The sequence below is a fragment of the Dendropsophus ebraccatus genome, chromosome 9, assembly GCF_027789765.1.
Source record: "Dendropsophus ebraccatus isolate aDenEbr1 chromosome 9, aDenEbr1.pat, whole genome shotgun sequence".
Lineage (NCBI taxonomy): Eukaryota > Metazoa > Chordata > Amphibia > Anura > Hylidae > Dendropsophus > Dendropsophus ebraccatus.
In genome coordinates, this window is record NC_091462.1 from 48,638,098 (window position 1) to 48,656,214 (window position 18,117).

At 43.7% G+C, this 18,117-nt stretch overlaps 1 long non-coding RNA gene across 2 annotated transcripts; it reads right to left on the reverse strand.

Annotated features, from left to right (window-relative positions):
- Window positions 1-4,880: 4,880 nt before the first annotated feature.
- On the reverse strand, window positions 4,881-17,435 carry LOC138802081 (uncharacterized). Of its 2 annotated transcripts, none has more exons than XR_011364684.1 (4): window positions 17,358-17,435; window positions 14,444-14,539; window positions 12,913-13,040; window positions 4,881-5,555 (listed from the first exon to the last, which is right to left on the reverse strand). It is a non-coding gene; the product is annotated as an uncharacterized lncRNA (long non-coding RNA). The 2 variants fall into 2 exon arrangements; XR_011364683.1 differs by lacking the exon at window positions 17,358-17,435 and adding an exon at window positions 16,765-17,080.
- Window positions 17,436-18,117: the final 682 nt, after the last annotated feature.

Below are 18,117 nucleotides of genomic sequence, written 5' to 3' on the forward strand. Positions count from 1 at the left end.
ACCGTTCCTTTAAGAGCGGCTTGGGCACCGTCCCTTTAAGAGCAGCTTGGATCCCGTACCTGCTACATGGCTGCCTTGGCTTTGCTATTTTACTGACTGACCTCTGCTACTTATAATGGTAAAGACCATTGCTCGGTTACCATGACAATCTTACTCATGTCAGGGAGACAAAATGGTTAAGGACCTTTCATATATTACATCTTCTATTGGCCAATAGTGGACATGTGACTGTGGATGGTGTGATACAATGCATGACGAGACCTTACAGTTCCTATTGGCTGCTATATTACAGCTATTTGCATATGTGCTGTGATTGGCTGTCAGCAGTTAGAGTGTGGCCATTATTTGCAATGGGCCATTATTTTCTATGGGAAATTTGGGGTCTTTAAACGTAAATTTCTTAAAAACGACAAATCCGATCGAAACGAAAAATAGATAGCACACCACACACCGCCGAGGGCTTCGAAACGCAGTTTGAACGGAGTCTGTGCGCAAAGCGGTTCGGGCTGTATTACGCGCAGAAAAATGGCTGGAAGAAGAAACGGAAGAAGAAGAAGAATACGGATTACAATATAGTGCTTTTCAAGCACTATAATTACAAAGTTTCTTAAAATCACCTGTACTATTGATTTCTGCAAAAAAAAAAAAAAAATGATGTATCACTTACACTGTTCTGTGCTGCTAATTCAGAGATATCCTCCTGAATAACATAAACAATAAGTAGTCCTTTCCATTATGTGCATGAGGCCTGTAGTCCTCAATATTCATAAAACCAATTACCAATTACCAGGAACATTATTTTATTTTATTTAGATTGTGGGCACACTTGGGTGTGCCTGCTATCCAACTAACCATTGCAGTCCATACAATGTACGGCCGTCAGAATGGCCATACATTGTGTGAACCGAGCGGAAACAACGGCCGTTGTCAATTATTGTGAGGTCAATTAGGGGAACAAAGGCTTTGTTCAATACAGTGTGTGAACAGCGCCCGTTGTTCCCATAGAGTTAAAAAATTGTTTACATTGTTTTAAGGAAAGAAAGGCCGTTGTTTCAATCAACAACATTGGCTATTCTTGTCTTAAAAATACACTTTGTTAAAGCCTTAAAATGAATGTGTAATCTAGGTTTCTTTTGTTTAGATCCAGACAGTAAAACATGTTCTTTTTCTGTTTTTATCACTTTTCTACTTTCCATCATGGACCAAACATGAAGTCTCACCTTAGTTTTGGACTTAGTGGTGAGTGGTGAATTACGGCCGCAGAAAACTGACCTGAACTGACGTATACGATGTGTGAACGCTCTGGCTGGGATCCAATTGCACACAATGCTATGTCCCACCCCGCAAAACTAAGGCCGTAGTTCTGCGGCGAGAACTACGGCCGTAGTTTTACGTAGTGTGAACATAGCCTAAAAGAGGAAAGAAATGGCTGAATCTGTTGAAGTGGGGGATACAAGCTTTTTCAGATATATTATTGACAGGAAAACTGCGACATTACCATTACCTCTAGTTGTAAGGGTTCACCTCCACTGTTTTTATAGGCCAGTCAGGGGAACTTGAAAAAAGTAAAATAAGGCAATTACTTTATAAATATAGGAATTATCAATGGGTTCAGGTGGCATCTACCCAAGAATTCTTGAAGAAAAAAGGGGAGATTTATCAAACTTGGTGTAAAGTGAAACTGGCTCAGTTGCCCCTAGCAACCAATCAGATTCAGATTCCATTTTTCATTCCTAACAGACTCTTTGGAAAATGAAAGGTGAAATCTGATTGGTTGTTAGGGGCAACTGAGCCAGTTTCACTTTACACCATGTTTGATAAATCTCCCCCAAAGTGTCTAAAACAAATGACAAATGTGGCACAAGTCACGTGGCATAAAACAGTTTCTTGGTGCAAAACACATAAGCAAGAGTAAGGGTCGTAATATACTATACTGCTCAATTTTCTATGTAAGCGAGCATATTACATGGCTCAATGGTAGTGCAGCTAGGGCTGTTAGTGATGTTTGTGCAGTCCTGTATATAAAAAAAAATAAAGTTATTACTTACCTTTCCAGCAGTGTCCTGCTGCCTGATTCCGGTTTACTGCAGCCGCTGCTTGCACTTTTGAAGCCGTCTCTGCAGCGACAGCCTGCTCAGCCAATCAGTAGCTGGGATGGGAGGGTGGCGCGGGCAGTGATTGGATGTGTGCCCTATCACTGCACTGATGGTTTAGGAAGTATCAGCAGCAGCTATGGTGAGTGGGGAACAGGCAGGAGGACATTAAGGGGGGCTGGAGAAGTGAGTAATAACCTGATTGTTTTCTATACTCTGTCATCAGCCACCAACCGCACACCTCCTGTTACATAGAGCGATGCACTGAATGACAACGATTGATCGGCTCCTCTGCTGATCATTGTCCTTATTACACAGGGAGGATATCTGCCTGACACTTTCTGATTGGGCAGATAATCGCCCCATGTAATAGGACCCTAAAGCCCCAGGCCAATTATCAGGACTAATGCTGCGTTTACACGTAACGATTATCGTGCGAATTTGCGCGATAACGGTCGAATTCGAACGATAATCGTACATGTAAACGCAGCGAACGATCGAACGACGCACGATAAATCGTACATTTTGATCTTTCATCAGGTCATCAAATCGTCGTTCATCGTACGCAAAAAAATTCGCAAATCGTTCCGTGTGAACAGTCGTTCGCCGATTTAACCAATGTGTGAGATAGGCTTAAACGATCACAAAACGATCGCAGTGCGAATATTCATACGATATATCGTACCATCTAAACGCTGATCGTTATAAAAAAAATCGTAAATCCGACATCGCTAATCGTACGATCGGGCCAATAATCATTACGTGTAAACGCAGCATTAGAATTTCTGACATGCTAACTGATCTGTAACTCCACCTCTTCTGTCAGCTACAACACACACCATTGTTTAAAGAGGGACTATGAGCAGGTTAGACATATCTAAGTACCGGTGATGCGGATGAAGGTATGACTCTTACCTTCCCATACAGATGTTATTGTGTCTCCGGTAAAGCCATTAGGAGCCGGTAAAGCCATTAGGATCCTGTACAGATCAAATTCTATGGATATGTGCATTAGCCCTAAAGCCCCTATTACATGGGGGCGACTGTGAGGAGCAAACGAGTGCTGTCAGCAGTGAGAGGCGGGGGGGGGGGGGGGCAGAGAGGTGCGGGGGGGGCTGCCCGGGTGATCGCTTGATCGTCCGGGCAGCCCATAGCAGATAGCAGTTCCACGGAGCGGCAGCGGCAGGTCGCTGCTATATGATGCGTTTGTCTATCAACATGTTGAAGGACAAACGACTACAAAGATCAGTAGACATCGTTCATGTCGGCTGATCATTGTGTTCTATTACAATAGACGATTATCGTCCGTAACGGCTGATATCAGCCGATAATCGTTCCGTGTAATGGGGCCTTAAGGCCTCATCCACATACATGCACAACTTGTCTCCAGTTTGGGTGTGGTTTTCCAACTCAGTTCCATGGAAGTGAATAAGGCTGCATTCCCTAACGGATCACGGACGTGGAATGCATGTACCGGAGTCCCCCCGCGCCCGGACGGCATCTGTAATTAGATGCCGGGAGCGGGGGAGACTGTATTCATAAGCGACGCACTGTAGTAACAGCACTGCGCGGCTGATTCATTACAGCGCGGCGCTTATGAATACAGTCTCCCCCGCTCCCAGCATCTAATTACAGATGCTGTCCGGGCGCGGGGGGACTCCGGTACATGCATTCCACGTCCGTGATCCGTCAGGATCACGGAACGTGGGAATGCAGCCTAAGCCTAATTGCAAAACCACACCTAAACTGGAGATAAGAGTGGTGGTGTTTGTGGCAGAAAGCAGACATGTTTTTCTAAGGACCCTATTACCGGGACGATTATCGTGCAAATTATTGTTATATCGTTCAGAATTAATCGATAAACGTTTTGTGTTAATGCAGGCAACAATTAAATGACCAACAAGAAATCGTTTATTGTTCGTTTGGTGCTGACACCAAAATTATCGCTAATCGTTCACTGAAATTCAACATTTGTTCACTGTAATTACGCATTTGTTCACTAATCATTCAGTGTGATTCCACATCGTTCCTTCATTTGCTGGGATCAGATGGAGTAAACGATTGTAATAACGACTGTAACTAACAATATTGTTCTGTGTAAGGGCCCTTTTACACAGAAAGATTATCTGACAGATTATCTGCCAAAGATTTGAAGCCAAAACCAGGAACAGACTATAAACAGAGATCAGGTCATACAGGAAAGCCTGAGATTTCTCCTCTTTACAAATCCAGTCCTGGCTTTAGCTTCAAATCTTTGGCAGATAATCTTTCTGTGTAAAAGGGCCCTAAGGGTCCATTTACACAGAAAGATTATCTGACAGATTATCTGCCAAAGATTTGAAGCCAAAACCAGGAATGGATTTGAAAAGAGGAGAAATCTCAGGCTTTCCTTTATGACCTGATCTCTGTTTATAGTCTGTTTCTGGCTTTGGCTTCAAATCTTTGGCAGATAATCTGTCAGATAATCTTTCTGTGTAAATGGACCCTCATATGGTGAATGATTTCAGGTTAATGATCAACAATCTTGTTTGTGACTGTTTATTGTTAATTGTCAAAAATCGCTTTGTGTAATAGGACCCTAAACTTGGATAACCCCTTAAGATAGGTCTGATCCATGGAGGCCACATCTCACAAGGATCTGCTGCATGCATATACATATATATATATATATATATATATATATATATATATATATATATATATATATATATTTAGAGAGAGAGAAAGAGAGAGATAGATATTTGGGGGTTTTTTTTCAGATGGCAGCACAAGAAAAACAATACAATATTACAATATGAGAAAGATTTAATGGTATAGCTGACTATATTATAAAGCAGTTTTTACTAACATTTGATACATTTTTAACTGTCTGGATAAAAAAATTGTTTATAACCTAAACAGGTAACCCTGGCAATTCAGAGCAAAATCTGATAATATAATAAAAGTATTTTTACACATTTACAATATGTTTCATATCACTTACAGTCACCTACATTATATAGGTGTAGATACAAAACAAGCAATATCTGCCACTTTCTGACTCACCATTTTAGTAGAGGCAGGCGATAAATATATTGTATCTGATGCAAAAACAGAAAATGATGGTGGTACATGTAATCCATTACCTGATTTATCAAGAAACAAAGGTCCAGTGAAGTGTAATATAGGCCCAAATGGAGTTTTCATTCTCCAGTACGAACGAGAAGTGTCCCAGGCCACAGAATACTTTTCATTGTGGCTGTAAAAAGACCATACTTGGTATCCATAGTCCCCTTTTTGAAGTCCCCAGCTCTTTGGGGGAGAATCTGATGTATATGCATGGTTAATTCTCTCCCATATCAATGTTATGGGCCAACACACCTCATGATATGATGTTATCCAGGTCAGATCCATCTACTTGATTACTGGTGTCTTGTTTCCAGAAGGCCTTCAGCATCCAAATGCCTTAGAGGTATAAATGGTCTGGAATATAACACAACATTTATAATGAATGCAAGAATCTCCATAAACTCATGTTGTGTTTTTCTTCTCCCCATAAGTATGTATCATTATGGCATGCCAAAATGTTGCAGACCAGCCTTTATGTAACTAACTACAGATGTCATCACACAGATAGGTAAAAACTTTAGATCAGTCAGGATCACGGTGCTGAGACCCCTACTGTCTTAATAGATAGGGTGGGGAGAAGTGCGTAGCTGTGCACTTCATTAGAGATGAGTGTGACTTAAGCGTGCTCGAGTCCATCTGCCCAGTATTTCAATATCGGTGGTTGACAAAGTTGGATGCAGCCCTAGGGAGTCCTGGAAAACATGGATATGTAGGCTGTATCCAGGCTGTATTGAAACATTGAGCGGATTCGAGCATGCTCAAGTAGCACCCATCTCTACATTTCATTATTAGGTCTATGGAGTCTGTTTCCTGGCTAGACTGAGGGACGAGTCAGGGAGTAAGCCTGCATTCACATGTCCCATAAAATTGACAATTTTAGGAACTATTCAAGTGAATGCAGCCATTCACACGATCTATGCCGCGACCCCCACCTTGAAAAAATAGGATATGTCCTGCGGATCGCGGCACGGATCCCTCCTACCGCCTGGCAGCAGAGATGACAGGAGCACAGAAGACAACTACTCGCCTACTCCCCTGTGCTGGTGAACATGTGAGCTGACTGGCACAGGGGGAGTAGGCAAGTAGTTGTCTTCTGCGCTCATGTCTTCTGCGCTCCTGTCATCTCTGCTGCCAGGCGGCAGGGGGACTGCACTTTGGGGCATCCGTGATCCTCCTCCGGAGCGGATCACAGCACGGATCGTGTGAACGAGGCCTAAAGCAAGTTACCCGGCTTCATCCGGTTATACTGGAGATTGAAGGGTGTCTCAGCACTGACCAATCTAAACTCATCTGTGTGACATGTCAGACATGTATTAAAGTGACAATGGCGCTTCAACGTCTTATTCTGTATATTCTGTTCAGATATAATACAAGGACCTATGGACAACAGAAACTACATGGCGGGGGGGGGGAATCTGTCCCACTAGACACCAGAGACACTGGAAGCACAGAATTTAAATGCAGCTGGCAGGTTTAACAGCTGCATTTAAAGAGAACCAATCAGCCCATTTGGGCTGATATGGTTCCCTTGAGCATTGTATAAAGAACCTGGAGCGGCCCCGGCAGCAGGTGCTTTATAACAGAGAAAATGACTTTTATTCCCCGGCTTGTGACTAGATACGAGCGGCGAAGTAGTCATGGTGGGCGGCTCCCCGCTCGTATCTAGTCACTGCGCTCTGCCTGTAAGCGGGATGATTGACAGGCAGAGAGGCCAGTAACGGACCTCTCTGCCTGTCAATCATGCCCTCTGAGCGCGCTGACAGGCAGAGCGCAGTGACTAGATACGAGCGGGGAGCCCCCCACCATGACTACTTCCCTGCTCGTATCTAGTCACGAGCCGGGGAATAAAAGTTATGTTCTCCGTTATAAAGCACCTGCTGCGGCCGCGGCCGGTACGTGCCGGGCCGCTCCAGGCGCTTTATACAATGCTCAAGGGAACCATATCAGCTCAAACAGGCTGATTGGTTCCCTTTAAAAGCTTAAATAGCATTAAAGAAGCAGTTCACTTTTTTTTCGGCCCCCTGGGTAGCCGCTGTCATGTATACTTACAGAAGATGATCGGTGTCCCTTTCCCGTCGGTCAGTTCCCGTACCGCGGTGCCGTTCAAATCGGGCACGCTCACTTCCACCGGCGCTGTGACTCCTGATCTCGGCCTTGTAATTTGAATGCCGGAAGTCACGCGCTTCCATAGCGAATGCTTGGAAGCGAGTGACTTCCGGCGTATAATCACTGGTCAGAGAAGAGGACTAGCAGCAGCCGGCGTAAGTGAGCGCGCCCGATTTGAACGGCACCGCGGGACGGGAACTGACACCGATCATCTTCTGTAAGTATACATGACAGCGCCTACCCGGAGGGCCAAAAAAAAAAAAGTTAACTGCTTCTTTAATAAATAGCATTAATAGCAGACGGGAGTGGCCCCGTTCAGAGCGGGGTCCCTAGCACCGCCATGACGTATAAGGTATGTCATGGGAAGCTAAGGGGTTAAAGATTTAGATACTTAAGTCTTTCCTGATATGTCTGATATGTTTTATGTATTCCAGATGTGGAGTCACTAGAGCTCTATACAGTGGGATCACAATCTCCCTCTTCCTACTGGTTATACCACCAGCTATACAGCCCAGCATACAAGCTTTCCCTACCTCCTGGCTGCACTGGTGACTTTCGGAAATCAGGACCCCTAAATTCTTCTCTTCTGAAGTCTCTGCCAACACAGAACTGCTGATATGATATTCGGATAGAGGATTCCTCCTCCCCAAGTGCATTATTTTACATTTGGAAACATCAAACTATAGTGTCTCGTTTTGATTAGTTATTGTCAGAACTGGTCAGGGTACATAAAGAAGATACAGAGACAAGTGCAGCCCTGGCGCTATCCCACGCTCACTGTCCCTGCCTACTTGCCTCAACGTATTCTAAGCGACACAGGACAACTTGGAGACATTGCCTGTGCTAAAATAGTTGGCACCGGGCACAGGACACTTTTGTGACAATTACGAGACAAGGACAAAAATACACAATTGCAGGTGGTCAGCAAGCTAGGGTCAAAGCAGGAGAGACAGACATTAGTACAAGGTATAAACAGTCAATGAGGCAAACCAGGGTCAAAAAAACAGAGGACCAAAATACAGACCGGATTAAACACATAGTCAGGGACACAAGCCAAAGTCAGGAAACCAGTAAGCCATGATAAATAGCACATAGTACGAAGCAGGTATAGGCACACAAGGTAGCGCTATAGCAGGCAACCAGCACTGTGAATGACTGAGTCTTAAAGTGACACTGTCACCCCCATTATGACTTCTCTACACAGGTGTAAAGGGTAAATTTTGCAGTTTTCCGCAACTCGTGACGTCATCGGTGCATAGGCCCTGCCCCTCAGTGGCCATTGGTAAAGGCCGACCTAGAGGGGGTGGGGCCTAGCCGTTTAGGCTGGCCTGTTCCAATGGGATTCGAGGGGACGTTGCCTTGGCGGCAATGACGTCATGAGACGGCGGGGCCTATGTTGGTGGGGTGGGTGGCGCTTCGGTCTTGAAGCCCCACCCAGGTAGCACAATCCACAGATGATAAAAGATCACTTTTTACTGGACCAAACACTATGGTGTATGATATAAAATAAGGTATGAAAACTGCTAAATGTACCCTTTACACCTGTGTAGCGAAGTCAGCGAATGCAAAAAGGGGGTGACAGTGTCACTTTGAAGAAAGCCAGGTCTGTGTCTCAGAGGTGATTGGGGCAGACAGACAAGAACTAAAGGTGTGTTCAGACAGACAGATTCGACAGATTTGTGAAGCTAAAGCCAGGAACAGACTATAAACAGGGAATAGGTTATATAGGAAAGACTGAGATTTCTCCTCTTGACAAATCCATTCCTAGCTTTGGCTTCAAAATCTGTCAGATAAATCTCTCTGTGTAAACACAGGTAGACAGAGGGAAAGGGCTGTCAATCACTGGCAAGGCAAGGCGTTAACTGTTAAGGTGCTGGTAGAATTCACTCCAGAAAATGCAGGGCATTAAAGGGGTAGTGCGGCGCTCAGCAATTATTCACAAAATAACACACATTACAAAGTTATACAACTTTGTAATGTATATTATGTCTGTGAATCGCCCCCTTCCCGTGTCCCCCCACCCCGCACATGTACCCGGAAGTGTGGTGCGCTATACATACCTGATCCGCTTTGACCGACCCCGTCCGCCATCTTCTTCAAAGACGTCATCTTCGGGAGGCCGGCCGACCCCCAGCTGATGATTGCATCGACAGAAGACGGGGGTCGACACACGTCAGGTATGTATATCGCACCACACTTCCGGGTACACGTGCGGGGGTGGGGGGACACGGGAAGGGGGCGATTCGCGGACATAACATACATTACAAAGTTGTATAACTTTGTAATGTGTGTTATTCTGTGAATAATTGCTGAGCGCCGCACTACCCCTTTAAGCGGGTTTTTAAGTGCTACAAAAACATGGCCAGTTTCTTTCAGAGACAACATGGCTCTTGTGTCCAGTTCAGGTGCGGTTTGCAATTAAGCTCCATTCACTTCAATGGAACTTAGCAGCAAAACCCCACCCAAGCTGGAGACAAAAGTGGGGCTGTCTCTGGAAGAGAGTGGCCATGTTTTTGTAGTGCTGGATAACTACTTTAACCAAAATGCATCAGTTAGGCCAGACACAATCCACATATGTTCACACAAGGGATGATGGATGTGAACAGTAAGGTGTCTGCTCACAGTTATGTAGTAAAGCTAAATCATTTTCCACATTATTAACACCTCCAGGAATATCAACCCTATTGAACAGGACCCAGAACAGACCCTTGTGGCACACCACTTATAACCAGTCTCTGCTTGGAATACACATTATTAACAACAACCCTCTGATATTTATCCTTCAGCCAACCACAAATCCTAAACTATCCAGGGATAAAGTCAAATTCTCACCAACTTCATTTCATCAGCTCTTTATGGGGAACTGTCTCAAAAGCTTTGCTGAAGTCCAGATAGGCAATATCCACGGCACCAACTTCATCCAGCACTTTTGTGTCATAATCAAAGAAATCACTGAGATTAGCCTGACATGATTGGCCTGCAGTAAAGCCACACTGGTTCCATCAAATTGTTGATTCTTAGGTGATCCATTATCTTCTTTTTTAGAAGAGTTTCCATCATTTTTACTACTACAGATGTTAGGCTAACTGGCCTGTAGTTACTGGGCTCTTCTCTACTTCCCTTCTTGTAGATGGATATAACAGTGGCCATTCTCCATCACAGACAGATAAGGGCATTAATGTCATTTTCAGGCTATGCTCACACACAGTAAAAACATACCAAAATTAATTATTAGCTAAAATCCAGACGTATTTTCAATGCTCTCCATTGAAGTTATTGGGAAATTGGCTGGCAGTGCACAAACCATAAAGAATAACGTCTGTAATTGGTTACTACTAAACATACCCATTATTTACAACCTGCTTTCAAAATCCAGATATTTGTTTTCATCTATTCATACATTCATTCATTTATTTTACTGTGTATAAACCTAGCCTTTGGGTGTTTAGGAAGAGTCTGTGCCTACCTATTTCAGTGGGAGACGTGGAAAAAACTGCAAAGTTTTTAAAAACTACTTTGTGGTTTCCCAGAAAAAATAAGCAACATGTTACATGGTCCTGCTTTGAGCTTCCATTGAAATAAAATAAAAAAAAACATTGACCAACATAAGAACAGCACCCAAAATTTCTCAGTAGATTCAGCTCGTATACTGATGTGGATGTAAATGACGGAATCCATGGCAACTTATCCGCGTGATTTTCTTAGTGTGCAAGGGCCCCTAGGCTCTGTGCCACATCACTGGCCTGATAGAGTCAGCAGAATTAGGCTATGATACCACACAGTATTTTTGCTCAGTATTTTGGTCAGTATTTTGCAACCTAAACTAGGATTAGCAACAAAGAATGCAATAAAAAATCCCAACGCACAATTAAGCATCCACAAAAAAAAAAAAAAAAAAAAAGCGCTCAATGCATCTACTTATGGCTCTACTAGGCATTGCTCCCACCTAGCCAGAATTCTACTCCACACTGATGAGGAGCAACACCCCGAAACAGCTGTCTGTGGATGGATACCTGGCCTTGTTTTTTCCTTCGTCATTACATTGACTTATTAAGCCACTTAATATGGGGGTTTTGGTGGTTTCCCTACAGGAGCCATCCCCTGACTGAGTCCTTCCCGGAGGGATATCTGGCTAGTCCTGTGTTTTCAGACTCTTAAATGAGGCTCCAGGGGGTTCTTCTTTTGCATATTCAGGGGTCTGTGTAATGTCACATGAGAACAGTTTGTTACAAATCGGACACATATGACCACATAAATGCACAAAATGGGATATCAAGACACCTCCAAATAAATATGCTTAATATAATAATGTTACCATTGAGCAATGTTCCCCCCAACACATGAGACAGAAGAAAAATATAGGCAAATAAAGTGCAAGTGCTCTAACAAGTAATACAGCCAATAAACAATAACTTGATGGATCAAAAATAAAATATGGAACAGCACAAGAACAGGGGGGTTGACTGTATGGTCCAGTAAACCTGTCACACTCCCCCTGCCACAAATCTGTAAACCATCAATGGAGGGTCTCGGGTCCACAACCCGTCGGACGGTTCGCTACAATAGTTTCTTCCAAAACCAGGAGTGGATGGAAAACACAGAAAGGCTATGTTCACACTCTGTTGAAATTAAGTGGATGGCCGTCATTTAATGGTAAATAATGGCCTTTATTTCAAAACAACAGTGGCTACAATTATTTGCTGTTAAATGATGGCTGTCCACACAATTTTCACAGTGTGTGAACATAGCCTTTCTGTGTTTTCAATCAACTTCTGGTTTTTGTTGCAAAATACTGACCAATAATACTGAGCACAAATATTGTGTGGGAACATAGCCTCAGGCTGGAAACACACACAGCAGTTTCTGTGCCAAAACCAGAAGAGAACCCAACAAAAGAGAGAAGTACAAGCCCCCCCCCTTGTATATTTTCCATCCCACTTGAATCCACTTCTGCTTTGGCAAAAAAAACTGTAGTAAGGGAGGCATTTATTAAGTCCGGCATTTTTTACGCCGGACTTAAAAATGCCCCCGCAGCTCCGGCGGTACGGGGATTTATGTAGAGGCGGACTGCCTGTACATAAATCCTGTGCGCGCCGGTGCGCACCGCCGAAAACCTACGCCAGCTGAGGACTGGAGTAGGTTTTCGGCGTACATTTGGGCGGAACGGATGATAAATCGCGCGGACTCTGAGTCCGCGCCCTCCGTTCCGCCCACTTCCCGCCCACTTCCCGCCTACTTTCCGCCCCTGGCGTACTCGGCGGAAAGTGCCGATTTGCGATTATTTTATTCGCAAATCGGCCATTTGCGTATAAAATAATACGCAAATCGGCACTTTCCGCCAAAAATCATCCGTCCGCCGGATGATACATGTGGCCCTATGTGTTTCCAGCCTCATGTTTTTATTCTAGGGATCTTCTCTTCCCCACAGCAGCAATACACAAATGAGTGTGTGTGTGTCTGCTATCTTGTATATGAGAATATTGTATATATAATAGCACTAGCAGATGTTGGAAACATCCCCTTACACACACACACACACACACACACACACTTTTACATAAAAATAAGTTAGAGTACAACAACATAAGTAAACACAAACACTTACGACACCAGCTAGACATCAGTCTGTGGGCCTTGCTGTTACTGATATCAATTCTTCTGCAGTTTGTGGACTTTTCTTCTTCAATCTGCAGCGTTGGTTGCCAAACAGATGTTTCAATCTTCACGCTCGCTCTAGTGTGGATGTAAGGCAGAAAGAGAAAGAGAAAAGTGTCTTTCAATCACATATACAAAGGAAAAAAAGAAAAGCTCTTCACACCCCCTAACTCGCGGCAGCTCCATTGTCTCCCTGCCAGAAGCGCCATGATGACAATGCATATATTGTACACATAATGCTTCAGCCAGTCACTGACCTCACCCACATCATACTGAGTATAAGATGGTGGGAAAGCTGGGTGACCATATAATACTGAGTATAAGATGGTGGGAAAGCTGGGTGACCTCCATCCTACTGAGTATAAGATGGATAGAATTCTGGTGACCTCTATCATTCTGAGTATAAGATGGGTAGAAAGCTGGGTGACCGCTATTATACTGAGTATAAGATGGTGAGAAAGCTGGTGACCTCTATCATTCTGAGTATAAGATTGGTAGAAAGCTGGGTGACCGCATCATACTGAGTACAAGATGGTGGGAAAGCTGGGTGACCACATAATACTGAGTATAAGATGGTGGGAAAGCTGGGTGACCTCCATCCTACTGAGTATAAGATGGGTAGAATTCTGGTGACCTCTATCATTCTGAGTATAAGATGGGTAGAAAGCTGGGTGACCGCTATTATACTGAGTATAAGATGGTGAGAAAGCTGGTGACCTCTATCATTCTGAGTATAAGATTGGTAGAAAGCTGGGTGACCGCATCATACTGAGTACAAGATGGTATATATGTATCCTCTATGTACTGCTATGTATGCTTCCTCTTGTATACATATATATATATATATATATATATATATATATATGTATCTTCTATGTGTGCCTGTGTATGTCTCCTCCTGTATACATGTATCTTCTATGTATTCCTGTGTAGGCCTCCTCCTGTATATATGTATTCTCTATGCACTCCTGTATATATGTCTCTTCCTGTATATCTGTATCATCTATGTACTCCTGTGTATGCCTCCTCCTGTGTATATGTGCCCTCTATATACTGCTGTGTATATCCCCTCCTGTATATATGTATCCTTTATGTACTCCTGTGTATGTCTCCTCCTGTATATATGTGTCCTCTATGTACTCCTGTATATATGTATCATCTATGTACTCCTGTGTATGCCTCCTACTGTGTATATGTGTACTCTATATACTGCTGTGTATATCTCCTCCTGTATATATGTATCCTTTATGTACTCCTATGTATGTCTCCTCCTGTATATATGTGTCCCCTATGTACCCCTGTATATATGTCTCTTCCTGTATACATGTATCCTTTATGTACTCCTATGTAGGTCTCCTCCTATATATATGTATCCTGTATGTATGCCCCCTCCTGTTTATATATGTATCCTCTATGTATTTATATATATCCTCCTGTGTATATATGTATCCTCTATGTATGCCTATGTAGGTCTCTATTACCTGGCTTCCTGCAGAACACCATCTTCTTCTGGTCTTCAGGCTCCTCTAGCCAGACAGCAGGAGTGACAGCTGGGGGGAGAGAGCGGCCTCTAGTGGCTGGAGGAATAAAGCAGAGCAGTTTGCTTTGAACTCTAAGCCTTATAGGCTTAGGGCCAGTTCACACGGAGTAAAACTGAAACTCTCTGCCACGGAATCCCACCAGCCTCCATGTTATACAGGCAGTCTATGGGTCAGGGCTGCATTATAATGAGGGCTGGCAGGTAATTGCCCTCTCTTAATCCATTGTGTGCAAAACGCTGCCCTCAATCAATATGACATCACCTAACCTCTATTTTTCCTATAGGTCTCTTTGTTTGGTTTAGTTTGTTGCTCGACATGAGAAATACTCTACAGGGACCTGTAGGTATTATTATATTATTAAACCATAAATGCAGCAGTAGATATCTAGAAGAGCCGACGTACTGACCCGGCTAAGGGACACCAGGGAATCCCTTTATGTGTACACTAAGGTTCCTTTTACACAACCCGATATGAGGCTGTGTTTACATGCAAACTAGCGCCAATCAGTGATCGGCGCTCGCTTGCAATGCCTGAACAAGGCACGAGAAATCATGCGTAATAATCACAGTATTACCGTATTTCCCCCCAAAAAAGACAGTGTCTAATATTAATTTTTGCTCCCAAAGTTGCACTATGTCTTATTTTCAGAGAATGTCTTAATTTTCCATGAAGAATTCACACTTATTGTTGAACAAGAAAAAAAACGAGCATTTTATATATATATATATATATATATATATATATATATATATATATGCAAGCATAATTTGTTCCAGGACTGTGCTTGTAATCCAAATCACTCTTAAACCAAAGCAAATGCTCCCATAAGAAATCATTGAAATGCAGAAAATTGGTTTTCCACCCCAAAAATAAGGATTTTGTTTTATTCTGAATAACATGTAAAGCAAATGAAACAAACATTTAGAAACAGCTGTATATGTCATATTATAAGTTACTGTACATTATAGCAATCAGCATGTAATGTATAATTTATAGTAAGTGCATAAACCTGAAAAAACAGCAGCAATTTGTAGATACAGGATATAACTGCAGATGCCCATAATGCAGTAGTGTAGTACAATAGAATAGAGAAGCAGGGCTGCTGTCAGAGGTCTGTGTAGTCACATGACAGCAATGGGAAGGGGGGGGGGTGTTCAGCATGGACCAATCAGGAAGTGAGAGTCACAGAGCTGTGCAGGAGGACAGTGACATAAACTTTTCTAGAGTGTAAGTGCAGGCATACTATAGTGGCAGTTTGTATAGCTAAGTGTGAGTGCAGGCACATTATAGCAGAAATGGAGAGGATGGGAATCACAAGAGCTGACAGAGACTGCAGGGAGCATGAAGGAATGAGCAGGGCATATGTGGGCACATAGAGGGGTTACAGCTATGAAAAGATTACCCCCCCAGTCCTGTCCCCAGATGCAAGCCCCAGCCTAAAGTGGATCTGCTATTATTTGGAAGCTGAGGGAGACTTCCTGGGTCAGAGTACAGTGCTGTAGACCACGCTATGCAGACCATGCCCCTCCCCCACTCACCCTTCCACCCAGTACAGAGAGCTCTTAAAGGGGTTACCCAGTGCTATAAAAACATGGCCACTTTCTTTCAGAGACAACACGATTCTTGTCTCCAGCTCAGGTGCGGTTTGCAATTAAGCTCCATTCACTTCAATGGAACTGAGCAGCAAAACCCCGCCCAATCTGGAGACAAGAGTGGGTCTGTCTCTGGAAGAAAGTGGCCATGTTTTTGTAGCGCTGGATAACCCCTTTAAACCAAAGCAATTTTAGTAGTCGTCATCACAAACCAGCATAGAAAGACAAAGGGGCCTTGGCAACAGGCTGAGTATACAGACAGTCCTTAGGTTGTTTCTTCTCTGTCTCCTTACTAACTACAAGATACCAGGTTATCCAAAAACTCACATTATCACCCTGTGTTTTTATTTTTCTGACATGCCACTGAAACTCTCCTCCTGCTCTCAGGCTGAGATGCCAGAAGACGTGGCTGCAAACTGAGTATTGTACATACCCTCATGAACATTTCTGTGGTTAAAGGGTTAAACATCTACGGCAAATAAAGCAGAGTGTCTGTAATGTAGTAAGCCTCACATGTAAAAACCTGTGCAGACAAACACAAGAGCTGTTCTCTATAGCAATAATGAACGTAATAAGCATAAAAGCAACATCAGAAACAAACTATCCTAAAATTTTACAGTTAGTGAAAAACCGAACATATTTAACATGTTGTGGGCTGATTATACTTACCTGCTATTTTATTTCTTCACTGTTAGCTGATTTTTAGCTCTGCTCCATCAGGACACAGATATGGCCAGTGACTGTAGCATAGCTAAATGATAGCGTAAGTTATAGAGGGCGTCTCTAACTCCACCTCTTGTCTTACCAAGGCTCCGGCTTCTGCTCTCTTCCTCTCATTCTTTTACAACACAGCTCTGCCTACTGAGATTGGCACTTTGATCACTGAACACAATTTCCTGCTTTAGGGTACAAACACACACACCATATACACAGCGTATTTTCTGCTGCGATACGCAGCAGATTAGATCTAAATAACTGAACACAGCATCAAATCTGCACCATCAAATCTGCTGCAGATCTGCTGCGTATCTGCTGCATATACGGTGTGTGTGTTTGTACCCTTATACCACACAAATATGGGATATGTAACCTACATACAGAATACAGGTGGTGGGGGTGGGGGGGGCGAGGATGATATGCAGCAGTGCTGAGCTGAATCAGATCTGTATCTGTATCATTGCATCACGTCTCAAGGCCTTGTGGATTGTCCCTGTAGATGTGTGTAAACTCACTGGACAGAAGGGGAGTAAGAATATACTCACAAGCTGCTGGGGCTCCGGCCACCTAGTGATGACACAGCCTGGCTGTGTGTCCACATTTGCTGCGTTTCTTTGTCTACATCATTACAGCTGAACTGATTCATTGGACTTTGCCCACAATTGACTGTCAGGCCTTTGCTATGTGGCCAGCATTACCAGGCTTCATTGCATGTTTTCCTTGTCACTGCATGTTTTTCTTGCACAGACTGATGAAGCCCGGTAATGCTGATCACATAGTAAAACCCAGACAGTCAATTTACACAAAGCTGTGCACATAAAATAGGTTTTATTAATGTAACCAAAGAAACATAGGAACACAGCCTGCAGTAATAATATACTAGATGCACATTCAGTTGAATACCATGGTGGAGTGGGGAGCTGTTAGCTGTTTACTCCCATAGGTTACAGGTACTTCGGGCAAAATTATTTTAAAGGACACCTGTCACCTCCCATGCCGGGGTGACAGGCTCCCGACCCCCTGTTAGATCCCCCTATACTCACGTGATCCCGCCGGGTCCCGCTTCCTGAGCCGGTCGGGTCACGGAGATATCAGCGCCCGAAGCCCGGCGCGCGCGCTGACAGCAGAGTCAGATGCCCATAGAGAATGAATGGGGAGTCCGATGCTCCGTCATTCTCTATGGGCATCGGACTCATCTATCAGCGCGCGCGCCGGGCTTCGGGCGCTGAAATCCCGACCGCATCAGGAAGCGGGACCCGGCGGGATCGCGTAAGTATAGGGGGATTTAACAGGGGGTCGGGAGCC